The sequence below is a fragment of the Oryctolagus cuniculus genome, chromosome 11, assembly GCF_051225735.1.
Source record: "Oryctolagus cuniculus isolate XC-2025 breed Fujian yellow rabbit chromosome 11, ASM5122573v1, whole genome shotgun sequence".
In the NCBI taxonomy this organism is placed as follows: domain Eukaryota; kingdom Metazoa; phylum Chordata; class Mammalia; order Lagomorpha; family Leporidae; genus Oryctolagus; species Oryctolagus cuniculus.
This window is the reverse complement of record NC_142877.1, coordinates 110,920,061-110,946,407: the sequence shown is the minus strand read 5'-3', so window position 1 is coordinate 110,946,407 and position 26,347 is coordinate 110,920,061. Positions and strand designations below refer to the sequence as shown.

At 50.4% G+C, this 26,347-nt stretch overlaps 1 protein-coding gene across 4 annotated transcripts in view; it reads left to right on the top strand.

The window, feature by feature from the left end:
- The window catches only part of SYN3 (synapsin III), a 457,275-nt gene that overhangs the window by 9,089 nt on the left and 421,839 nt on the right, over positions 1-26,347 (top strand). The window lies entirely within an intron of this gene.

Sequence of the window (26,347 nt, the reverse complement as noted above, 5' to 3'; positions counted from 1 at the left end):
AATTTTTCATATTGTTGAGTTTTTAGTATTGTCTATACCCTCTGGGTACCAGTGCTTGCTTGCTTGCTTGCTTGCTTGCTTTATTTATTTATTTATTTATTTATTTATTTATTTTATCCTGCAGGTGAGGCCAGAAATCTGGTATTTTTCTTTTCTTTTTTTCTTTTTTTTTTAAGATTTGTTTTCTTGAAAGGGAGTTACAGAGAGAGTAGGAGAGACACAAAGAGAAATCTTCCATCCGTTGGTTCACTCCCCTAGTGGCCACAACAGTCAGGGCTGGGCCAGGCTGAAGCCAGGAGCGTCTTCCAGGTCTCCCACATGAGTGCAGAGGCCCTTCTGCTGCTTTCCCAGGTCCATTAGCAGGGAGCTGGATAGGAAGTAGAGCAGCCAAGACCTGAACCAGCGCCCATATGGGATGCCAGCACTGCAGACAGCCACTTAACCCACAGTGCCACAGTCCGGGCCTTGCCAGTGCTTTCTTGAATATGTGATTTGCAAATATTTAACATGTTTTTGAAGACTGATTCTGGACGTTGCATAGTAAGGGAGCAGACAAGGGTGAGAGGAAAGATCCGTGGGAGAGAGATGATGATAGCGTAGACTAAGGTCACTGCGTTTGAATGAGGCAGTAAATGGTCCAAATCAAAACAACTTGAACTTCATGATGGACAGGATATGGAATGTGAGAAAAAAAAGCAGGCGTCACAGCTGGAAGTGGTAAGAATTTAAATATAGTTCTGACATGATCTCTACACCCAAGTACTTCATAGTCTGGTGAGGGGAGATTGCCTGTAGGCAGTTCTGCGCATGGCCAAGTGCACTCTGCACTCGTGTGGAAAGTCTTTGAAGAACACAGGTTAAGGGGGCATTTACTGAGTACCTGGTTTGCAAGGCCAGCCCTCTGGACAGCAGTGCTCAAACTTTGTGCAAGATTCAGCTAGAAAAGTTGTTCAAAATGCAGGTGGCCAAGCCCCAACTCCCAAAATAGGAGGCATGTGGTGAGCAGGCACCAGAAGTCATTCTATGTAAGTGAATGGTTGATCACACACTGTGAGGGACCCCTGGCATGGCTGGGGGGACTCCACAGAAGAGACAATGTTTGACAGGGGACTTCCTCGTTGAGTAGCAAAGTTGACCCAGAGAAAGTGAGGGAAAGGGTGGTTAGGCATGGGGAAAGCAGGAGCAAAGACCTGGAAGAATGACAGAGAATGGCCGGAGGCTAGAGTAAGTGGGCGTTGGGTGGTGATGATTGGCCGAAGTACGTGTCTGTCTGGGAAGGGGGTGAAAGTCACGTGACTTCCTGTGCTCCGTGCTTCTACCGTGAGTGAAGCTGTGCGTCAGCTTCCTAGAGACTCATGAGGCGTCCACTGTGGGGAACTGTCCCTGGCAATCCAAGAGAGAGGTGTGCAGAACTCATGTGATGATGGGCCTTTGAGACGAGCTGCTGGCTGGGGGTGGCATGTGCAGAGGTTGGCAGAAGGACCTTCTGTACTGAGAAGCACTCAGACCGTCCTTGAAACGTATCAGACTTGATGTCCTTTGTGCACATCACCCTGTCGAATATGCCGGAGCCACCTCTCCCCTCTTCCTGGGGCGTAGCTATCTGCTTAGGTCACACTCGCTGTGTGCAAGCCTGGTTCAAGCCGTTTTGCATGGAGTCATTCACTTCATCTCCTCTACAAGTCTGCAGATGAGCCGGAATTCTTATCCCTGGCTTGTGATGAGCCAGCCAAGACACAGAGAGGTTCATGCCTGGCCCGAGGTCACAGGGCTCAGAGACAGAAGAACTGGGATGTTTAACCAGGTAGCTCTGGGGCCTGCCCTGTGGTGCACTACGTTAATCCTCTGCCTGCAGTGCCGGCATCCCATATGGGCACCGGTTCTAGTCCCGGCTGCTCCTCTTCCAATCCAGCTCTCTGCTGTGGCCTGGGAAAGCAGTGGAGGATGGCCCAAGTGCTTGGGCCCCTGCATCTGCATGGGAGACCAGGAAGAAGCACCTGGCTCCTGGCTTTCCTGGCTTTGGATCAGCGCAGCTGTGGCTGTTGTGGCCATTTGGAGAGTGAACCAACGGAAAGAAGACCTTTCTCTCTCTCTCTCTCTCACTCTCTGTAACTCTACCTGTCAAATAAATAAATAAAATCTTTAAAAAAATTTTTTAAAAAACCAGGTAGCTCTGCCTTCAGAGCCCATGCTTTTTTTTTTTATTTTTATTTTTTTATTTTATTTGAAAGAGTTACATAGAGAGGTAGAGACAGAGAGAGAGAGGTTTCCCATCCACTGGTTCACTCCCAGATGGCCCCAATGGCTGGAGCTGTGCCGATCTGAAGCCAGTAGCCAGGAGCTTCTTTCGGGTCTCCCACGTGGGTGCAGGGGCCCAAGCACTTGGGCCATCTTCTACTGCTTTCCCAGGCCACAGCAGAGAGCTGGATTGGAAGAGGAGCAGCTGGGACTAGAACTGGCGCCCATATGGGACGCCACCACTTCAGGCCATGGCGTTAACCCACTGCACCACAGCACCAGCCCCGAGCCCATGCTTTTACGGGTATGCTGTACCAGCATTGTCAGGAAGGCAGGATGAGGCTGGTCATGGCCACAGCACCACTGACACTCGAGCAGTCCTTTCTGTGGACCAATCACTGCTTTCTGGGGGCTACACCTATACTGATGTTTTATGTTAGATTTTTCTTTTTTGATTTTAGCCTTTGAGTCAAAGCTTTCTGTTTGCATTCTTTCTATCTAGCTGCTGACACCACGGTGCACCTTTTTGTGAGGCTTCAAAGGACAACATGAAGTATTATAATATCATGGTGCCCTTACAGGTTGATGTGAACTGTGGGGCGTTTTGCCCTCACCCTACAAATGGCCTTAAATGGCTGTGTTTTCGATGCTTCTCTGAATTTGTCTTTCCCCACCTTCTCCTGCTTCAAGCAGCCAGAAAAAGCCTTTTTGATTGACCATGAAGTATATTTGTCCGATATTCCCAGGGAAGAATCAACTGGCTGAAGGGCTATGTGGCTCTTTGTGAGGTTTAGAGAGAGGTGCTGGGTGCTGTGTCAGGTGGGCCTCATTTCCAGGTTCCAGACTGCATCGGGATCTCAGCTTGAGCTTCTCTAACCCACTACAGTGAGACGGGTTGGCTCTAACACCAAGATGTTTGTTTCCCATGGTTTTGCAAGGCTGGAAAGTCCCTGATCGGGTCCCCAGCATGCCTGGGCTCTGAGGGGGCCTTCTTCCTGGTTGGCAGATGGCTGTCTGCTTGCTGTGTCTCATGTGGCAGAGAGCAGGGAGAGAAGCAAACCAAGTCCATCATGAGGTGTGTACCCTTGTGACCTATGACCTCCCAAAGACCCCATCTTTAAACACCATCATATTGAGACCAGAGTTTCGACATACGGATTTGCAAACATTCCGTCCATAGTGGTTGGGAAGTCGAGTTTGCTATGTAAAAGCCCTCTGGCTAGTGCAGGGGTATGGTGTGATCTGGGAGAGAATTTTGAACTTTCCTCTACTGGAGAGAGGGAGGGAGGGAGGGAGGGAGGGAGGGACTGCTAGACTTTCTGGGCCAGCTGATGTCTGAGTTGAGATTTGAAAGATACACAGAGTTGGGGCCGGTGCTGTGGCACAGCAAATTAAGCCACTGTCTGTAGTAATGTGCCTGGGAAAGCAGTGGAAGTTGAACCAGGTGCTTGGGTCCCTGCACCCACATAGGAAACCCAAATGAAGCTCCTGGCTTTGGCCTGACCCAGCCCTGGTAGTGTCAGCCATTTGGGAGAGTGAACCAGCAGATGGAAGATAGTGCTTGTGCACACGTGCTTGCGCTCGCTCGCTCGCTCGCTCTCTCTTCTCTCTCTGACTCTCTAACTCTAACTCTGCCTTTCAAGTAAATAAATAAAGCTTGCAAATAAAAAAAAGTCTCACCGGAACACAGAAACATATGGAGTTTATTAGGCCAGTGGAGTTGGGAGGGAGTTAGGAGGGAGTGACTGAAGAGTGGGATTCCAAGAAGTAACAGTGGTGTGTGCAGAGGTGCTGCATGCATGGGGCTGATGGAGTGGGTGAGTGTGGCCATGTCCAGGGAGATGAAGCCAGCATGGGTCCAGAGGGGCCTCTGGTGCTACAGGGAAGAGCTGGACCACATGCCAAGGGGCAGCTGCTGTTTCCACTGGGGCTGGGGTACTCAGATTTGTGTTTTTAAAAAAATGTCTCTGGCCGCCTATACTATGGAAATGTTTCTGAAGGAAACAGGACTGGAGGCAGGGAGACCAGAAAGGAGGTTTGCGGTGATCTGCGAAAGAGGTGATACGTGTCTGAGGTTAAAATAGATTGAAGGGAGCTCTAATGCATCCCTTTCACTCAACCACACTCCCAGAATAAACCCCTTTCCTCTTGGATGGGGCCTCATGGAGGTGAACTTGATGCAAGCTCTATGCTCGGAAAATCCATAACCCAGAGACGTCTGAAAATCACTGGTAGCAGAGGTGGATTCATTCAGTTCTTGGATTCGCAAGTATCTTTTGAATGCCTACTGTGTGCCAGCCCCTCCTGGTTAGTGCTGCAGGTAGGACAATGCAAAATGAAACAGAAAACCCTGTCTCCACCAGGGTCACGGTCAAGGGGGAGGAGGACAGAAGTGAAACACTACAGACTAAAACACAAGAGGACGTCAAAAAGTTGTGGGACGTGTAGGACCCGGAAGAAGCTCCTGGCTTCCACCTGGCTCAGCCCTGGCTGTTGCAGCCATCTGGGGGTGAACCAGCGAATGGAAGACCTCTCTCTCTCTTCCCTCTCTCCCTTTCTCCTTCTCTCCCTTTCTCCTTCTCTCCTTCTCTCCCACTCTCCCACTCTCCCACTCCCTCACTCTTTCAAATAAATCTTTAAAAAATGTTTGTGGGAAAATGCAATTCAAAGGTAACTTTATTTTGGTGCCAGTAGTCTTTGAAATGCCTATATAGTGTTTTCATTGTACACCTATTCCTTGAACTTTTGAAGACTCGTCGGTTAGAAGATAATGGGGGAGGGGGTGGCAGTGGCGCTGTGGCACAGCGGGTTAAAGCCTTGGCCTAAAGCACCAGCGTCCCATGTGGGTGCCACTTCAAGACCCAGCTGCTCCACTTCTGATCCAGCTCTCTGCTGTGGCCTGGAAAAGCAATGGAGGATGGCCCAGGTCTTTGGGTGTCTGCACCCATGTGGGAGACCAGGAGAAAACTTCTGGCTCTTGGTTTCAGATTGGTGCAGTTCCCAGCTGTTGCAGCCAATTGGGGAGTGAACCAGTGGAGGGAAGACCTCTCTCTTCCTCTCCTCTGTGTAACTCTTTCAAATAAATAAATCTTTAAAAAAAAAAAAAAAAGCGAGTATGACAAAGTTAGGTCAGGCCAGCAGACTAGGGGCATATAAGAGAGGCTGGCAATTTTTATTTTTGAGAGATTTATTTATTTGAAAGGTAGAGTGAGAGTGGGGAGACAGAGGGAGAGATCGTCCACCCACTTGTTTTCAGTCTCAAGTGGCCGCAGTGTCTGGGACTAGACCAGGCCAAAGCCAGGAGTCCCGAGCTCCATCTTACTCTCCCCCATGGGTGTCAGTGGCACTTGGACAATCGTCCACTAGCACCCAGGCATATTAGCCAGAAGTTGGGCTGGAAGCAGAATAGCTAGGACTCAAATCAGTTCTCTAATATGGGATGCAGGCATCATGAGTGGTGGCTTAACTCGCTACACCACAACACTGGACTCCCAGGGTCACAGTGGTTTAAAAGGTGACATTCGAATAAAGTAGTGCAAGAAGTGAGTGAATGTTACCATAAACATGTAAACATAGAGGCTAAAGGACCTGCAAGGAAGCATCATTGTCTAAGAGCTCTGAGCATGGGCTTGGGGCTAGGCAGACCTCAATTAGAGCCCTGGCTCTACCATGCCATCTGGGTGACCTGGGACATGCCCTCTCACCTCCTGAGTATCTGCAATCTTTATCCATATAATGGGACTGGTTTGGGGCCAACGTTGTAGCCTAGCAGTTTGGGCCACCCCCTGTGACAATGGCATCCCATCTGGGTACCATTTCATATCCTGGCCTCTCCACTTCTGATCCAACTCCCTACTAAAGGTCTTGGAAATCAGTAGAGGACAGTCCAAGTGCTTGGGCAGCTTGCCATCTCTCCCTCTCTCTCTCTAACTCTGCCTTTCAAATAAATAGATAAAGCTTTAAAAAAAAAAAAAAAAAAGTGGGTTGGTTTGCCATGAGGCCAGAAGGGGGCGATCTGCTTGCTTTGAACCTGGCGCTCAGAGGGCTCCTGAGATGGTACAAGTTGCTAATGCTGAGGGGCGTTCCTCGGGCCCGGGGAAGGAGCCCGGGGCTTTGCAGCAGGGTGTCCTGACCCGGCTTCACCGCCCAGCTGCCTTGGGCTCTGCACAGCAGCATCCTTGGGACCTGGGGCAGTGAGACTGAGGGTCCTCACTTGGCTCCTCTGTCAAATGGGTCGGCGGCCACATAGGGCCAGGTCGCAGGGGCTGCAGGATCCTCCCTCCACCCCTGGCTGCCTCTTGGTTCCGCTGTGTCCTGGGTCTGCCCAGACTCTGGGGGAAAGGAGGTGAGGAGAGCTTTCTGTGCGAGGTGGAGGTAGAAGAGAGCCTCGGTGGGCAGGCAGCGAGGCCAGCCTCCCTTCAGCACCTTGGCCAGGGAGTGCAGCAGGCAGTGCTGTTGTGTGCAGGGGCTGGAGGCGGCAGCTGCTTTAGCAGGATCTCTGTCTTGGCTGTGAAAAAGCCTGCCCTTGCCTGCCAGAGACAATGGCTGGGGATCTTTGGGTGGAGATCTGATGCCAGGATGTGAATGCCATGTTTGCCCCTCTCTGCCTGTCACATGTCATCAGCCATTAGGTATCATGGTCCCTGGCCTAAGGGGGCATTACTGCTGCTTGGCTGGAGACGCAGCCACTTCCCAGGGCTCAAAAGTGGCTCCTAGGAGGCAGCCTGGGGGAGCTGTGAGTCCCTATGAGAAGGGGGCCAGCAGGACACAGAGTTACCCAGCATCCTTTTATTCTATTCCTTTCTGGTTCTATTTTCTGGGTCTTTTTATTCTTTGTTCGATTTTATTTTATTCATTCTCTGCATTCTTTTTTTTCTTTCCTTCCACCCCAGTTTTCTTCTCTCCATCTCTTTTTCTTCCTCTCTTTCTTGCTTCCATCTGCTCCTCTATTTGCTAATTCCGTATCAGTGGCCCCAGTGTTTGCTCAGCTGCTGGCCAAGCTGGAGATACAGGGAACACCTTCCCTGTTGTCTGGAGGGAGCCCCATTGCTGTAAGAAGAGGAAGGAGGACAAACAGGCCTGGCCCCCGGCCTTGGATCCCCCTGGCTGCTGTTCGGAGGCAGCTTCCTGGCTGTGTTAGCTGGAGCAAGTTACTGAGCCTTGCTGAGCCTCGGGTGCGCCAGGAGCCTGGAAACGTCTTCACAGGAGTGCAAGGGGTGCAGGAGAGCCTGCAAGTGAGGTGCTCAGCTGTGTGCCTGGCACAGGGCAGGACGTCAGTGAGTGTTGTACGTAGAATCTGACAAGTAGGGCCGGAGTCAGGATCCAGAAAGGCAGAGAAATGAACTGCACTTCTGTGCTTGGTTCTTGCCAAGATAAGCATCCATCCGGGTTCTTGATTCTGCACATGAGAGAAGCAGCCTCAGGCGGGAGGGGGTGGAGTGACTCGCCTGTGGGGGTGAGCTGGTGTGTGTGTTGGTGGCAGGCAGGGGTGGGGGTGGGCAGATGGGGAGGTTGGGGGAAGGGGTGGGGGGGTGAGCAGCTCAGATGCTGGGGCCAAACCCTCAGGACCAAGTGACTCCACATTCCCGAGCTTTTCCCAGTTTTCTCCATATGTAAAGTAGGGCTGATAACAAAGGATTACCATGCGAGGGAGGCAAAAACTTCCTCCGTCCTGACCTTCCTTGGCTGGGCTCCTGTAATGTGGATGAGCAGGAGACAAGGGAAAGGGGGACACAGGTTTAGTCATACTTGCAGTGTGCAAGCTCGTGGGAGTGTGGAGACGAAGGACTCAGAATGTTTAGAACTTGGGTTTACTGGCGTCATCAAGAAGAGCAGTCCATGTCCAGAGTGGTGATAAGACGGGGAAAGATGGCGTAGAATTCCTAAGGCTGCAAGTGTGAGGGAAGGCAGGGCCAGTTGGTGAGGTTTGCACGTGGATTCCTCTGGGGCTGGTGGGGTTTAACGTTGTCTCTGATGGTGGACTTCCGTCCTGGGGACTCACTGGTCTCATGGATAAGCAAGGCTTAAACCAGTATCGAGCGCCTAGAAAGTGCCATATGAATACTGGCCTGCTCTTATGGTTGTCACTATTACTGTCGCTTCACCATCATCACTAGAGCCTCCCAGTGCGCCAGTGGTGGCAGCCATGCAGCTCTCTCCTCGTACCAGCCTGACCCACACAGCTCTGCCCAGCATCGGCCGCAAGGCTGCCGGTTTCCCAGCCTACCCAGGGGAAGGTGTCCTCACAGTTGTAGCTGAATCTGCTGTTCCTGCAGTTTTGTGGGGCACTGACTGGTTTCGGGCTCTCCAAGGTGAAGGGCATGGCAGATACTGCCCCATAGACACGGGCTTCCAAGGCAAAGCCTATCCATGCTTGGCACCAGGAGAGGAGGCGAGAGGGCAGGGCAGCAGGCCAGGGTGTCCGAGGGGTCAAAGGGCTGTCTCCTGAGAGAGAGGACACTGATCTGGAGGCTGGGTTTGAGTTGGCCGCTTACATAATGTTCTACAAGTAGCTGAAATGTCCCGAGCCTCAGTTTTCTCATCTGTAAAATGGGGTTAGTAGTATTTGCTTCGCAGGGATGCATGGAGACTAAGGAGACACTGGTTGTCATTGGCTCGGAGCTGTAGAAAGTGCTCACATGTGATGCTTCTTATTTGGTGTTTTGGGAGAAAAGTGCTCCTCTGGGGACAGTGAAGTGGGTGAAGACTCAGGAAACCTGTGTCCGGGCTTTGGCCTTAACTTGTCCAGGCCAGGTGAGCCTGGACAAGTCAGTTCCCCTGTCTGTGTCCAGGGTACCCTGTAGGAAACCAGGTTGGGCAACAGGAGGGCCACGGTGGCGGGTTCTGTAGTGTTTTCAGGCACCCCCTCTCCCAGGTCCAGCTCCCCAGGGCAGAGCCCGCCACCTCCTCAGAACCAGAGTCCTCCAGTAGCTTTTTACCCCATGCCCACAGCAGCTGTGGCTTTGTGCCCGGTGTTGGGCAAGGCTCTGGAAATAGACTCTGAGTGGGCAAGCTCCCTGCTGTTTTCCTGGGCCATCCAACGGAAAACAAATCCATTCCTGCCCGGAAGCACGTTGTGGTGTGGAGTTGATGTTAGGGGCCGCAGTGGATGGAGTCATAGGAAGTGATGTCGGAGCTGGGACCTGAGTGACAGGGAGGGAGCAAGGGTGAGGCCTGAGGCTGGTGAGGGGTTGGGGTGCTGTGGGGATGAGCTTGGCCTGTCGGGAAATAGAAAAGGAGGCAAGTTTGGGCATAAAAGATAGTGGGAGAAGAGGGCCTAGGAAGTGTCAGTGCCTCATGGCGGGGAAGAAGCTGGGGTTCTACCCAGAGGACGGTGGGGACCAGGGAAGGGTCAGGTGGGGCCACCAGGAGGCCAGAGGACAGCCACTATCCAGTGAGCTGAGGGTCACTCCCTGCTGACCGTCACCACGGAATGGAAGTGAGGGGAGGGGTCAGAGGATGTTCCGGAGATGAGTTGATGGCACCTGGGTGTGGGAGGTGAGGGGCAGGATGGAGGAGTCTCCCCCAGGAGCCCCACAGGCCCAGCCTGGGATGGGCAGGGCCGTTGGCTATGCTGGGAGCATGGGAGGGAGCAGTAGCGTTGGGCAAGGCTGGGCGTCAGGGCTTTGGGTTTGAGCCCCACAGCGAGGCATGCTGCCCTTCCCCAGGCTGAACTGGCTGGGTTCCTCCAGAGGGCAGCATCCGGGGCACCAGAGACACTGCCAGGCTGGCCACGCACCCCGTCTCCAGCAGGGCCCTGGGCGACTGTGGTGATGAGAGGGACCGTGCAGAGTGCATTGTCCAGGGCTCGGCTGAATGTGTGTGTGTGTGTGTGTGTGCGTGCGCGCGCACGTGTGTGTCTGTGTCTTTCTATCCCTATCTTTAAGTATAGCTCTCTCTCCATCTCTGTCTCCCAGCTTCTGTCTTTCCATGTCTCTGTATCCCTGTATGTTTCTCTGTTTATATCTTTCTCTGAGTCACTGTTTTTCTGTCTCTGTATACCTCAATCTTTGTATCTCTCTTTCTCGTTCTTCATTTCTGCCTCTTCCTGCATCTGTCATTGTCTCCACATCTCTTTGTGTATCTAGTTCTGTCTCTATCTCAGCCTCTTCTCTGTGTCTGTCTCACCTGCCAGTAGTGTCCCCTAGATGTTTAGGTTCTGGGGTTTCCCAGTCATGTCACAGGCCTGCGTGAGCCCCCTGTCTCCAGGAAGGAGGTTTCTGTGTGTCTTCCGTGTTTCCTGGTGTGGCAGGAGGGAGTAGCCGGTCTGGTTCCCAGGTCTTGGCAGTGGGGCATCTCTCGCTGCCTCTGGATGCCTGGCTGTGCTGGCTGTGGTGTCCACGTGAGTCCAAAGCCAGACTCAGTACTTTTCCTGCAAACCCGCAGTGACGTGTGTTCTGGACCCTGCAGGAACACAGAGCATCTCACTTAGTCCTACATAGTGGGTGAGGAGTAGTCAGGGATGCCTTCCTAGAGGAGGTGATGAGCTCAGTGAGGACGAGTCACAAATGACCAGCAGACCAAAGTCTGAGGTGTAGGGCAGGGCATGCCAGAGGAGGAAACAGAGGTTAGAACCACTGGTGAGGGTCTGGGCACAAGGAGAGGAGAGCTCTAGGTACCTCTGACTGCCGGGGCTGAGGTACCCAAGAAGCTGGACTGACTTAGAGACCCGAGGCACTATGGTAGGATGGGAAACCCACAGGCTTGGCCTCAGGCAGACCTGGGTTTGAGGGGCAGTGCTGCCTAGTGGTTAGGGCCGTGCTCACCAAGGGCCAGGAGCTGGTATACATGAGCAGGCTGTGGGTGACTTGCTTGCTAGTGGTGTCACTTTGGGCTTCCGTGCCCACATCTGGAAAGCATGAGTAACGAGAGCCTGCCTGCCTCACAGGGCGGGAGGAAGGGTGGCGTGCGTCAGAGCAGTGTCCTACAGAGCTGAGCCAACTGTATACACGCTGGGGCCGGGGCTACACATAGGTGAGTTACGTATTGTCTCAAGGCCTCAGCTGGCTCATCTGTGAGATGGGAGTGGTTGGGAGGGTTGAAGTCAGCAGTAGACCTTCTGAGCAGCCCACCCCTCCCACAGCCACCATTGCCATCCTGTCCTCTGCATTGCCACATGGTTTCTACCCAGATAGTCTCCTGCTGACAGTGGTTCAACTTATGGCTATTGGATCTTACTTATCCATTTATTTTTAAAGATTTATTTGAGAGGCAGAGTTATAGACTCAGAGAGAGGTCCTCCATTTGCTGGTTCACTCCTCCAGTGGCCACAACGGCTGGAGCTGGACCCATCTGAAGCCAGGGGCTTCTTTGGGTCTCCCATGTAGTTGGCAGGGACCCAAGCACTTGGACCATCTTCTGTTGCTTTCCCAGGTGCATTAGTAGGGAACTGGATCAGAAGTGGAGCAGACAGGACTCAAACTGGCGCCCATGTGGGATGCTGGCAGCTGTAGGTGGTGGCTTACCCACTACGCCACAGCACCGGCCCCCGTTTGACTTTTTGATGGTGCAAAAGCAATTTGTGTTCAGATGGAGGATTCAGGTCTTTTCCCAGGCTTGCGATCTGCAGTGAGATCCTTGGTGCTGGGCAGTGGCTGCGAGAGCAGCTCCAGGCAGCCACGTGACCACAAAAGAGAATAGCCCATGCTCTGCAGTGTGCTGTGTTGCTAATTGAGAATGTTCCTTCAGTTGGGATGGGTTTAGTGTGATGCGACCCCATGGTAAGTCGAGGAGCATCTGACTTCCACATGGACAGTCCTGGCTTCTGATTGATGCTACTCCCTTTGCCCAGGGAGCGTCATGGGCCAGCCAGCCTGGAGGCTGCTGGTTATGCGTTACCAGCCTGAGCCGGGTTGCCCTGATCTCCTTCGCTGGACAGCAGTGGTCCAAGCTGGGCCATGCTGGCAGCTGTGCTCTGGGCCTCCCCCTAAATAAGGTGCATGGCCAGCAACACAGCGCTGGTTGGCGCTGGTCTGTGTTGGCAGTCCAGGGGTGACTTACGGTCTGGTTGCTGGGAAGCAGGGAGCTGTGATCAGCTGAGCAGAATCCGCAGGCCACTCTGTTCTCTGCCCCTGCCACTCATGTGCAGTTGGGTTTCCACTGGGGTCCTCACTGGCAATGAAACAGAGCCAGTGTGCAGGAGAGGAAGGGGCAGGCTCATGGATGTCCCGGGCAAGGTTCCCGCCCCGCTCTGCCCTCACCTGCTTCCAATCTGGCCAGTGCCTTGGTAAGTCAACATTCTGTAATTAAAATTGGAACCGGGACCCAGACGGCTTGTGTTTGAATCCCAGCTTCTCCACTTGACCAGATACAGAGCCGTGGACACTGCCCCTCATCCCCTGAGCCTCAATTCCCACATCTGTGTTCAAGTCCTGTCTCCGCTTCCAGTCCAGTGATGGCTCAAACAGCTGGGGCCCTGCCACCCACATGGGAGACCTAGATGAAATTCTGGGCTCCTGGCTACCACCTGGTTGTTGTGGGCATTTGGCTCGTGAACCAGTGGATGAAAGATTGCTTGCTCTCTCATCTCTCATCTCAATCTCATGTCTCTGTCTCTATTTCATATCACTATCTTTCAAACAAGTAAAAATAAGTGAATCAATTAAAAAAATAGGAGATGGAGTTGGTGGTGCCCAACTCGCACTTTCTCAGAAGCCCTACGTGTAAGACGAGGCACAGGAGCTCTGCTTGGGGAGGAGGGGGAGGAGTCCAAACCCTTGCTCACCATCAGGGGCCCTGCCTCATGCTGCACTCTCCAGGCATACCCACACCTTGAGCCTCTCTGCCTTTGTGCACAGAGTGTCTGGATGTGCCCTTTCCTGGCCACTTGCTGAAGGTTGGGGTCTGGGCGGGAGCGCCTTGAGGCAGGTGCTGTTGAAGTTATGGCCTTTGAGGCACCCAAAGACCTATGCTGATGTGTGCAGATTTAGACTTTACCCTTGGAGACAATTTTTCCCCCACTGTATAATAGCCGGGTTTCCTCAACAGAACCAGCACACAGACGTCTTCTCTGGCAGAGATTGAGGGAGGGAAGCCTTCTCAGCCTGACTCTCAATGTAGCTGAGACCTGGGTTTCCAGCCAGGGGGATGGGCAATGCAGGCATGACTCTGCAAGTCCCAGATGCTCTGGGGGCTGCAGAGTGGAGGCCACAGGACCCACAGAGGCAACAGAATGAGATTAAGATAAAAAAAAAATGGGACACAGAGATCTCCTTAGATTGCTGGGAGCTGGTGCAACGGAGAGCCCAAGTGGTTGAAGAGAAGAAAGGAACCTGGGTCAAGGTCAGCCCAGGCCACTAAGAGCTTTTGTTTGCAGGTAGTAGGAGTAGTATTATGATGTGGGGATTGGACAAAAGCCGGGGGTACCACTGAGTCTGAGTGTGCCTAGCAGAAAAGGTGACCTGTGAACCCCCAGGAGCCCAACCCTTGTAGTTGGTTTTAGAAAAGCAAGTTGAGCATTTGATCATTTCAGATGGAGCCACAGGGAGTATTGATTGGAATTTTCTCAGAGAATGGGGAAAGTTTCCATTCCTTCATGTATTCTGTTATCTACTGAGGACCAACAAGGCTCTTTGGATGCAGATCTGCAAAACGGATCCTGCCATCAGTGAGCCTGGGGTCTAAATCGATCATCAGTGTGTCAGGGCTACTACTGTAACATGCAGTACAAACTCTGAGTGCCATGAATGATAAGCACTTGCTAATCATCTTGCTAATGCGACCTCGAGTTGGCTGGGACTTGACTAAGCTTGGCTGGGCCCATCTGTGGGGCTCTGAGGTACACCTTGAGATCAGGTCGTCTCCTTGGATTTGTGGTTCAGCTGGATGTTGTAATAGCACAGGTTCAAGAGGGCAAGTAGGACCTCATGATATCTCTTGAGCCCATGGTTCAATCCTGTTACCCTCCCAGGTTTTTCCTGATGAGTCAAAACCAGTCACATGGGTGGACCCTCTGTCCCAGGGAGCAGAGATGTCACTCAGCTTCTAGTGGGAGAAGCTGCATAGTTCCTTGGCAAACCATGAAGCCCTGGCTCATAACTTAAACTAGAAAACTTCCCACCCCAGCTAAGTATGTTTGTTTATTTAGAAGTCATGAACATTGTTATTATGTTGTGTCCATAAAATGTGCATGCCAACAATGAATTTAGGAGTGAGACAGAGAAATTGACATAGAAGTTACAACCATGTTTTTCCTGCATTCCAATACATCATCTTGGAAGCCCCTAGGGGATGAGCTTCCTATCAAGGACAGTCTGATCCGCAGAAGGGTTTTCACAATGTGGTGTGCAGACCAAATGCAGCAAACGCTTGTGATGGGTGCAGAGTTTGTTAGCGTGCAGATTCTGAAATAGACCCTTAGAGTTTGCAGAGTCTGAGCCTCTGAGAGGGGAACCTGGGAGTTCATGCTGGTTTGAAAGCTCCCCAGGTAAGCTGGGTGCCTGATAAGAGTTGGAGACTCACAAATCAACAAGGCAATAGGCTTTTGACAGGGAGAAACCTAAGAATGGCGTTTAGAACACTGGAATGCCACCGGCCCGCATTGCCCAGCCTGGAGGGTGCTGGGAGTGGTTGGGAAGGTTGTGCTGTGTGTGGAGCTGAGTTCTGGAGGAAAGGCTCAACTTAGCTGTGCTGTGGAGGAGGAGAGGCTGTGCCAGGCAGATGGGGCTGCGTGTCATGGACACATTACCCACTGTGTTCATGGAACCTCAGGTCTGGCACATCTAGAGTTGCGAGGTCAGGGGAAGCTTCCTGGGGGATGAGTCAACAGGTGAGTGAGATTCAGCCAGAGAAGGGGGATGCCCATGATGTAGAGGTGGAAGCAGCCTGTCCCAAGCCAGAGGTGGGAGAGCTGGAGTTTTGAACATGAACCTGAAGGACCTTATGTTGGAGACTGTGGGAACCACAGACAAGTCTTCTGCAAGAAGTGACATGATCATGGCTGGTCCAGGTACCCAAGACATCAGTTAGCTGCAGAGTGGGGGTGTGGGGAAAGGCATTGGAGAACTGCAGGTGCTACAGTTGCACCTGCCATAGAGATGAGAGAGGACTAGCAATGAGGGGATGGGAGAGTGGGGATTGATTCAAGAGCCATTTGATAAAGAGCAGGCCTTTGATGTAGCAGTTAAGATGCTGGCTGAATTGGCCACATGCCTATCAAAGTCCCTGGGTCTGAGTTCTGGCTCCACTCTAGATTCTATCTTCCTGCCAGTGTGCACCCTGGGAGGCAATGGGTGCTGGTTGAAGTACCTGGATCCTTGCCACCCCCAGGAGAGACCTGGATGGAGTTCCCAGATCCTGGCTTCAGCCTGACCAAGCCCCAGCTGTTGCAGGCTTCTGGGGAGTGAACCAGTAGATGGAAGCTTGCTCTCTCTCTCTCTCTCTCTGCCTTTCATATAAATACATACGATTTTTTAAAATTTTACTTACATAAAAAGAGCTGCTTATGAGACAGAATCCGTGGAATACTGGAGAAGCCACAGCCTGGAAGGGGAGGCTTCCAAGTGAGTGGTGTCTGGCACTGGAGCCGAGTGCCAGGGAGATGAAGGAGAGCAGGAGGATGAATCTGGGGGGGGGGTGCTGGCCCCCAGGGAGGTGCTTACCCAGACGGTCCAGCATCCTCAATGGGAAAAAAATACCATGAAATATATCTAAATAAGCATATGGTTGATTTTACAGTTGACGTTGCTACACGTCCCTTTTTTTTTTTATTTGAAAGAGTTAGACAGAGGTAGAGCCAAAGAGAGAGAGAGAGAGGTCTTCTATCCTCTGGTTCACTCCCCAAATGGTTCCAACCGCCGGAGCTGTGCTGATCTGATGCCAGGAGCTTCTTCCAGGTCTCCCACGCAGGTGCAGGGGCCCAAGGACTTGGGCCATCTTCTACTGCTTTCCCAGGCCACAGCAGAAAGCTGAATTGGAAGTGGAGCAGTCGGGACACAAACCAGTGCCCATATGGGTTGCCAGCACCACAGACTGGGGCCTTAACCCACTGCACCACAGCACCGGCCCCTCCACACACCCTTTTATCTACGTTGAAGGCCCTGTCGTGAGCACAGGCAGAGGGGCCTGAGCTTCAGAGCACGGCTCACCAGGGCTTCCTTTTGGAGTTCTGTGACCTTCCGGGGAAGGCCTTGATTGTGGGTCAGCTCCAAGCCGGAACCCCGGCCCTGGCTGGTGCTGTGTGCAAGGCTCTCTGAATCCTCTGTGCAAATCAGTCCCGCAGGCACTGTGTGGATAACTCACTGACGGTCGCCTTATCTCGGAGGCCAGCCGCTTCCATGTGCTCCATGTAGGTGTTCATTGGCATGAATGTCTGTCTCTGTTTGACTACGTTTCCAGTTGAGGAGGGGGTGACTGCACACAAAAGGAGGAACCTCTCCTCTCCCCGCAAATGTCCTGACACTCTGGGAGGTTCTCTGGAAAGCAGGGGGAGCTGTCGGCACTGGCGGCTCAGTCACCTCCACATCCTGGCTCGGGAGCCCCGAGCCTTCCTGTGTGGGGACCCACGGTGACCCACACTTGTGCAGACGATGCCACCGCTGGGAGATGAGGGCCCATGTGAGTGGACAGCACATGCCTTCCTGTGGCTGTGAGTGGGTGTGGGGTTCAGCAGGTCCGTGCTCGGGCATGGAGCCACTCCCTGGGCCGATGTTTCGGTAACCTGCCTGCCGAGAAAGTTAAGTGGCTCCTAGCTTTGCCACTCAAGTGACACAGTCTGTGCGTTCCCAGTCCCACCCTAGACTCCCTCACTGTCTTGCTGGCTCATCAATATATGGATGAAACCCAGGTCATGTTATCCCTATGAAATTTTTTCAAGATTTATTTACTTGAAAGGCAGAGTTACAAAGAGACAGAGAGAGAGAGGTCTTCCATCTGCTGGTTCACTCCCCAAATGGCTGCAATGGCCGGAGCTGGACTGATCTGAAGCCAGGAGCCAGGAGTTTCTTTCAGGTCTCCCACGTGGGTGCAGGGGTCCAAGGACTTGTGCCATCTTCTGCTGCTTCCCCAGGTCACAGCAGAGAGCTGGATCAGAAGTGGAGCAGCCTGGACTCAAACCAGCGCCCATATGGGATACAGTGCCGCAGGAGGTGGTTCTACCTCTATGCCACAGCACTAACCCCATCACTATGCATCTTAAAGCTTTCTGCTGGTGCAGCAGTTGAGGTACCCAAATGCAGGTACCTAATGGGGAAGGGGAAGGAGGCTTTTAGCACCCGCTGGACCCATGCAGACATAAAAGCAGATATTCCTTTGCAGGTTGCAGTTTCAGTTCAATTTCAGTTTCTGTGTCGGGCATCGTGATGGCTGCATTCCTCTGTACGAGCAGCCGTGCAGTCTTTGGCTAACTGATTTCATTCCCCTTATCTTAAACATTTGACAATTGCTCCTGGAGCCCCTACCTCATGCTGGCCACTGCTCTCGGTGCTTGGGGCCCATCAGTGAAGAAACTGGAACGTGGTCCCTGTAGTTAGGGAGCTTGTGTTTTCAAAGAGGCGGCAGAAAATAGGCAAGATCTGAAGGGCGTGACGAGTGAGCCGGGCAGGTGTCCATGCAGAGAGAGCTCCAGGCGGAGGAGCAGCCAGCATGAAGGTCACTGGTGCACAGGAAACCCGGTCACTTCCTCTGCTCTCTGAGACACCCCAGGCCTTGCATGCTCCCTGTCTCATGTGCTGTGCAGGAGATGCAGGTGTTAAGCCCCGAGGCACCATGCGGTCAACCTTTGTGCACAGCTTTAAAGATGAAGAGGTGACTCCCTGCTGGGAGGAGGGAGGGAGCTGAGCAAACCTTTGTGTATCTTAGTGGTGGTTACATGCATCTGTGGGAACTCGGATGCCCAGGGAATAAGTCCATTGTGCTCCATGGTAGCTTCAAAAATAAACATTTTGCAAAGCACTGTAGGGCTCAGAGCCCCGTGAAGGAGGTAGGGCAGGGTGCTAGTAGCCCTGCTTTCCAGGGAAGTGCCTACATGGTCAGACCTCTGGCCTTGGGCACCGCTCACTGCCTGCAGAGCAATCAGACTAACAAACACAGCTCCCTCCATCAGTGGCCATGTGCCTGGCGCTGTCCTGGGTGCTTAGCAAACACAAAGCCCTTAATAAATTCTCAAAGATCCCTATGTGTCATCTCCATTTCACAGATGAGGAAACGGGTCCAGGGAACTCAGAGCACTTTCCTGTGGCCTTGCAGGTAGTAACAGCTGGGATTGGAACCCCGGCGGTCTGGTCCCAGGCTCCATGAGGCTTGTGATTCTCCTTCTGTGTAGCTGTGTCCCAAGGTGCTGGCACCGTGCTGTCCCTTAACCTGGGTTCAGAAGGGGGCTTGTGCCCTTGAAAAGTCCCATTCTGTGGGACTTGAATTCACAGTAGGTATAGAGTGGGGGAATTTTTAGGTCTTTTGTATAACCAAGTCTTGCAAAAGAAGTCTCTCCCCTTTTTGCCTGCCGTGGTGCCCCAAATGCCATGCTTTGGGCATGTTATTGAGTCTTAAAGACCAAGGAAGAGGATGGCTCTGGGGCCTTCTGCTCAGGTCTTTGGAAGAAGTATTTGACCAGGGGTGGCACGTTGAGTGATAGGCGCTTTGCGCTGAGTGTGTGCTCAGGCCTCCTCTTGAGACGCCTCTCGTCTTTGAAATCTGCACTCCCCGCGTCCCCGGGCTCCTCTGAATGTGTGCTGCCAATGACAAGGTCCTACTGAAGGATCCCATCTTGGCTGAAAGGGTCAGAAGTCAGGGAATCGGAAGAGGAGCAGCCGGGATGCGAACCAGTGCCCGTATGGGATGCTGGCATCTTGGGCGGCAGCTTTACCTGCTATGCCACAGCGCCAGCACCTGAACTTCTCCCCTGAAACCATCCTAGGATACTTTGTGGGCTACTTCTCTGAAGAAAGCGTTATGGTTTAGAAAGCTTACTCCACCTGCCCTGTGGAAGGTTGATTGATTGGGTTGAGGCTAGAGGAGGGAGATAATTAAGAGACTGTTGTGTTAGACAAGATTTAGATGCACGTGAACCAAGACAGTCATGGGGTTGACAGAGAGGAGGGAAGGAGGTTAAATAATGGACAGGCCCTGGTGGCCCAGTGGCTGGCCTCCATGAGCGCTGAGGGAGAGCAGTGTGTGACTCTGTGTGAACGGACGTGAGAGTGAGCAAGGAAATGAATCTGTGAATCTAGGGTGTCTGGGAGACTCGCGCAGCGGCCTCCACTCTCTGGTCCAGGAGGGTCCATCTCTCACCTTCTCCCAAGGTAGCTGATGCCACAGTGGGGCAGCCCCGGTTCCTACACAGCAACTCTGTTTGCACATAAAGCCTGCATACCTAGAATTTGCACCTGCCTTCTGCCTTATGGCTTATGAACTCTGGTAATTCTCTCAGCCCTTTTTTTTTGTTTGTTTTTTTGTTTTGTTTTGTTTTTGTTTTGTTTTGTTTTGTTTTTGACAGGCAGAGTGGACAGAGAGACAGAAAGAAAGGTCTTCCTTTTGCCGTTGGTTCACCCTCCAATGGCCTCCGTGGCTGGCGCACCACGCTGATCCGATGGCAGGAGCCAGGTGCTTCTCCTGGTCTCCCATGGGGTGCAGGGCCCAAGTACTTGGGCCATCCTCCACTGCACTCCCTGGCCACAGCAGAGAGCTGGCCTGGAAGAGGGGCAACCGGGACGGAATCCGGCACCCTGACCAGGACAAGAACCCGGTGTGCCGGCACCACAAGGTGGAGGATTAGCCTAGTGAGCCGCGGCGCCGGCCTTGTTTTTTTTTTTTTTTAACCATTCCCAGTAATCCTCCTTCACGCCACAGCCTAAGCAATCTTGCAAAGATCCCTTGTAAAACATTTGTTTCATTTTTCTCAACTGGAATGGTCCCGCCTGCCCTCTAGTGGCCAGTGGTGGACCAGCATGGGCTGGGTACCCTGAGTGCCTGGCGGTCTTTTCCTGTGGTCTTGCTCACCAGAATCCCTCTCACCTGCGCCTTGTTTCAGCATCAGGTTCAGTTTGGCTTTGAGAAGATAGCAGTGGTGAAATGGAACAAGAAGTGAATGTTCACATTGAGGGAGCAACCTTGGAAATTCCGTCATCCCCTGCCCTTCTCACAAAAATGGCTCCAGCAGCCTCCTGATGGGTCTGGCTACTTCCATACATGGTAGCATCCTGTATCTTCAAAGTGTGTGTTCCAACAGCTGCAGTGGATGCCGACACCACAGATAGGTGTGGACCCTATAGATGCTGTGTCTTCATTCTACATGTGTATATCAAGTCAAAGTTTAATTTATCAATAAGGGTTATGATTTAGAAAGCTTACTCCACCTGCCCCATGTAAGGTTGATTGATTGGGTTGAGGCCAGAGGGAGGGAGATAATTAAGAGACTGTTGCATTAGACAAGATTTAGATGCATGTGAACCAAGACGGTCAGTAAGAAATTAATGATTGCCAATAAATAATAGAAGTTACAACAATGTACTATAATAAAAGTTGCGTGACTACAGTTTCTCTCTCTGAAAATAGGTCACACTTTCCCTTGAAGGAAGTGTGTGATAACATCTCTTTGGCATTGCCATATTGTCTACTTTACCAAGCTTCCACTTTTCAGCCACTGTTGAATAAAATAGGGTGACTTGAATGCATGCACTGTGACACTGGCGGCCTGATAAGCAAGGTGGCTACTCAGTAAGTAACAGGCAGGTAGCTCATACAGAGTGGATACGCTGGCAAAGGCGCTTCAGCCACTGGGCAGGAGGGAATGGGAGGCCGGGAGATTTCACCGTGCTGCTCAGAACATGGCTTGCAGCCTAGAGTTTCAGAATTGTTTGCTTCAGAAACTTTGCATGTAGTATTGTGGGGCTGCAGTGGTCCATGGGTAACTGAAATTTTAGAAAGTGAAACTGTGTCCTCTGCTGTCTCTTTTCCATGCAATGGCTGCATAAATCAGGTCATGTCTGTCATCTGTGTTCCTCTAATGCCTGGTTCTCACAGTTGAATTAAAACCAGAATAATGTTCAGCATAGCCCCTCGTGATCCCACCCCTCTGTACGTAAACACTTTCTGGTGGAGCTGGCCTTCTATTTTTGAAATGTACCCAGCTCTTGCCTGCCAGTGCTTATTCCCACCCTCTGTGTCACAGACTAAAGGTCACCTCTTGGAAGAAATGAGACTTTTCTGATGATATCCTAAGTTGAGAAAACTCTAAAGATTCCACCAAAAATAGTTAGAACTGCTATGTGCAGGAAGCATGCAGGATACCAAATCAGCATGGAAAAATTCACAGTGCTTCTTTGCACTCATGAATTATCTGGAAATGAAATTAAGGAATCATGCCATTCACAAGAGCGTAGAAAAAAAGAGGAAATGGAACAAAGGAGGTGAAATATCTGTTTACTAAAAACTATACAAGTTAATGAAAGAAATTGTAGATGACAAATGAAACAGTGTCCTGTGTTTGTGGATTGGAAGAATGAATATTGGGGGAATTTCCATACTACCCAAAGCAATATACAGATTCTGTGCAGACTTCCACTGTAATCTTCACAGAAGTAGAAAAAAAATCTTAATATTGAACCACAAAAGTCCTCTAATAGTCAAGGAGATAATGAGTGAGAATTATGAAGCTGGAGGTATCACACTATCTCAAATAGCGGTATAGACAATAGAATATGTATTAATATTTACTGATATGTATTGTATATTATAAAATATGTAAATGATTTCATTATAGTTATATAATACATATATTAATTTACATATATTATATAATGATATAATACATATATTAAAATGTATGGCAAAACCATCATAATCAGAAGAGCATGATACTGACAGAAAAACTGATAGTGCAGAGAGCCTAGGAATAAACATACAAATTTACAATTGATTTATTTTTGACAAAGATACCAAGAACATAAAATGGAGAAAAGGTGGTCTTCAATAAATCGTTTTAGGGGTGTAGAAGGTTAAGTCTCTGCCTGCAGAGTGTCTGCATCCCATATGGGCGCCAGTTGGAGTCCTGGCTGTTCCTCTTCTGTGGAGCAGATATGCCTGGGAAGGCAGAGGAGGGTGGCCCAAGTGCTTGGGCCCCTGCACCTACATAGGAGACCTGGAAGAAGCTCCTGGCTTTAGCCTGGTCCAACCCTGGCTGTTGTAGCCGTTTGGGGAGTGAACCAACAGATGGAAGATATCTCTCTCCCTCCCTCCCTGCCTCCCTCCCTCCCTCGCTCCCCCTTTCCTCCCTTCCCCCTCCTCTCCTCTCCCCTCTTTCCCTATCCTGTTTCCCCCTCCATCTCCCCCTTCCCCCTCCCCCTCCCTCCCCCTTTTCCTCTCTTTCCCTCTCTTTCTCCCCTCTCCCTCTCTCTCCTCTCCCTTCTCTCTCCTCTCTCTCTGCCTTTCAAATAAATAAATCTTTAAAAAAGTCATTTTGGGAATATTGGATATCCAAAGAGAGAAGAATGAAATTGGACCCTATATACAAAAATCAACTCAAAGTGGGTTAGGACTTTAACATAAGATCTGAAACTGCAAAACCTCAAGAAAAGCCCATGACATTGGTCTAGACAGTGATTTCTTCCAAGTGTCTCCAAAAGCACAGGCAACAGAACCAAAAATTAACAAGTGGTATTGTCTCAAACCGAAGATTCTGCACAGCCAACATAGGGTGAAGAGACAATCCACAGATTGGGAGAAGTCACTTTCTAAGCATGAATCTGATAACAAACTAATATCTAAAATGTAGAAGGAGCCCTAAACAATTTAATAGCAAGAAAGCAACCCAGTCAAAAGTAGGCAAAGGACTCAGACATTTCTCAAAAGAAGACATACAGATAGCTAATAGATTCATGAAAAAGTCAACATAATTAGTCATCATGGAAATAGAAAGTAAAACCATGGTAAGACACCACCTCACACCTGTTAACATGGCTCCTATCAAAAACATTAAGGAAGCAAGTGTTGATGAGGGTGTGGAAAGGAGGGGACTCTTGCTCACCATTAGAATGTAGAATGTAGATTAACACAGCCCTTATAGGAAACAATATGGAGATGCGACGGAAAACTACAAATAGAATTATAGGAGCCAGCACTATGGCGTAGTGGGTAAGCCACTGCCTGCAGTGCCAGCATCCCATATGGGTGCTGGTTCGAGTCCTGGCTGCTCCACTTCTGATCCAGTGCTCTGCTGTGGCCTGGGATAGCAGTAGAAGATGCCCCAAGTCGTTGGGCCTCTGAACCCACATGGGAGACCCGGAAGAAGCTCCTGGCCTCGGATCAGTGCAGTTCTGGCCATTGCGGCCATCTGGGGAGTAAACCAACGGAAGGAAGACCTCTCTCTGCCTCTGCCTCTCTCTAACTCTGCCTTTCAAGTAAATGAATAAATCTTTGAAAAAAAAATTTTTAAGATTTTTTATTTATTTATTTGACAGGTAGAGTTACAGAGAGAGAGAGAAAGGTCTTCCTTCAGTTGGTTCACCCCCCAAATGGCCGCTACGGCCGGCACCAGCACTGATCTGAAGCCAGGAGCCAGGTGCTTCCTCCTGGTCTCCCATGCAGGTACAGGGACCCAAGCACTTGGGCCATCCTCCTCTGCCCTCCCGGGCTACAGCAGAGAGCTGGACTAGAAGAGAAGCGACCAGGACTAGAACCCAGTGCTCATGAGATGCCAGCGCCGCAGGTGGAGGATTAGCCAAGTGAGCCATGGTGCCAGGCCTGAAAAAATTTTTTAAAGGTTTATTTATTTGAAAGTCAGAGTTACACAGAGACAGGAGAGGCAGAGAGGTGTCTTCCGTCTGGTGGTTCACTCCCCAGATGGCCACAATGGCCGGAGCTGCGCCGATTCAAAGCCAGGAGCTAGGAGCTTCTTCTGGGTCTCCCATGTGGGTTCAGGGGCCCAAGGACTTGGGGCATCTTCTACTACTATCCCAGGCCATATCAGAGAGCTGGATTGGAAGAATAGCAGCCGTGACTAGAACCGGCGCATATGTGGGATGCCAGCGCTTCAGACCAGGGCGTTAACCCGCTGCACCACAGCATCGGCCCTTGAAAAAAAATTTTAAAAACCTAAAAATAGAATTACAGGATCCAGCAGACCCACTATGGAGTACCATCCAAAGGCAAAGGTGTGTATGAGGTCTTTTGATCATGGCAGTGCCATTCACAGTGACCAAGTGCCCATTGCCAGACCAGTGGATAAAAAAAATGTGGTATAGATACACAGTGGGACACTACTGCTTTTTCAGATTCTGTCACTTGAGACAGATGGCCACAATGGCCTGAGCTGCGCCGATCTGAAGCCAGGAGCCAGGAGTCACCTCTGGGTCTCCCACAATTGAGCAGAGAGCTGGATCAGAAGTGGAGCAGCCAGGAAGCAAACCAGTGCCCATATGGGATGCCAGCACTGCAGGCAGTGGCCTTTCCCGAGTTGTCTTATTCTACCAAAGTCCTGTTCATAAAGGAAACAACAAGCCACAGACTGGTGGAAAGTGTTCACAATATGTTTCTGAGAAAGCACTTGCATCAGGAATGTATCAGGAACTCCTGTAAATCCATAATGAAAAGATGTAGAAAAAAGACAGCCCACCTTTTAAAAATGGGCCAAAGACTTGAGCAGACGCTTCACAAAATAAAGCATATCAATAACCATTAAACTTGTCAAACCTCTTTAAATACCAGAGAAAATAAATCTAAACCCTCAGACGCTAGTTTACATCCCCTAGAAAGGCTAAGGTGGAAAAAATCTTGACAACTACTAAATGTGGGTGAGGATGTGTAGCAAACAGAATTCTCAGATGCAGAGAGAAAGTACCAGGAGACTGTGGGGAACTTGGACAGCTTCTTAATGGAGTTCGATAAACACCTACACTATGACCCAACAAAGCAAGCCCTAGGTATTTTCCTAAAGAAAGGATAAATCTGTTCATCAATAATTCTGTCTTCTATCATCTACCAATCTCCATCAAAATACTTAAGTATAAAATCCTTAGAGCAGTTCTATTTAGAATACTCCAAAACTGGGAACATTTCAGATGCCCAAGTGAATGGAGTAAGGATTTATGGTTTATCCATCCAGTGGAAGGCTACCCACCAATTAGAAAAATAGAATGACTGCTGGTGCTGGTACATGCAGTTAGGTAAATCCCAAAACCATTATGCTGATGGAAGAAAGTGAGTAACACGAGTACTGTATGTGGTTACATTTATATGAAGTTCAAGAACAGGTGAAATTAATACATGTTGAGCCATACGAGAGTGCATACATATGAATGGGTGGATTGACCAGAAGGGGGTGCAAGTGATATTGATGTAATAAATCTTATTCTAGTGTATACATTTACCCAAACTCAAATGTACACTTAGGAAATGTACATTTCAGGCTAAGTAAACTTTACTCCATAAAATAATCCTAACAAAAGTTATGTGGCCTAATCCCCTGGTTTAAATAGTCAGTAGGCTGGTTTGATCTCATTAAACAGTATTTTAAACATGTTTTACTCTGTGCAGAAAAACAATAATGTGCGTATTAGCCTGTTCAGGCTACTGCAACAAAATACCATGGCCTGTGTGGCTTAAATGACAGACATTGAATTGTCCCAGCTCTAGAGACTGGACGTGGGAGATCAGGGCACCAGCATGGTCAGGTTCTGGTCAGGGCCCTCTCCTGACCTGCGCTGGCTGCCTTTTACCTGTGTCCTCAAAGCACACAGAGGGACCAGCTATCTGGTATGTCTTCTCACATGGCCTCTACTCCAACCATGAGCCCCTCCCCTGAGCTATCTAACCCAGTCACCTCCCATGGGTCTCCTCTCCAAATACCCCCATGTTAGTGGTGAGACCATCAATACATGGATGGGGGCTACATTTCCAGTCCATAGTAATATGCATTCCGGAAAATTTGGAAAATGTACATAAGTAGAAAGGAAAACAAGGCATGATTACCTTACCCAAATAGAATCTCTGTTAGCATTTTTATTTCCAGGTTTCTGTTATTTCCACTTTTAACTTGGTGTAGTCATTCCACGCCTACAATTTTGTACCAAGATTTTTTTAAACATTGCAACATGAACTTTGTTGTGTCTCAATTATCCTTATTTAATAGTCACAAAAGTGTCTTTAAGTGACTCTGCTATAGTTTATTTTCTGATTATCC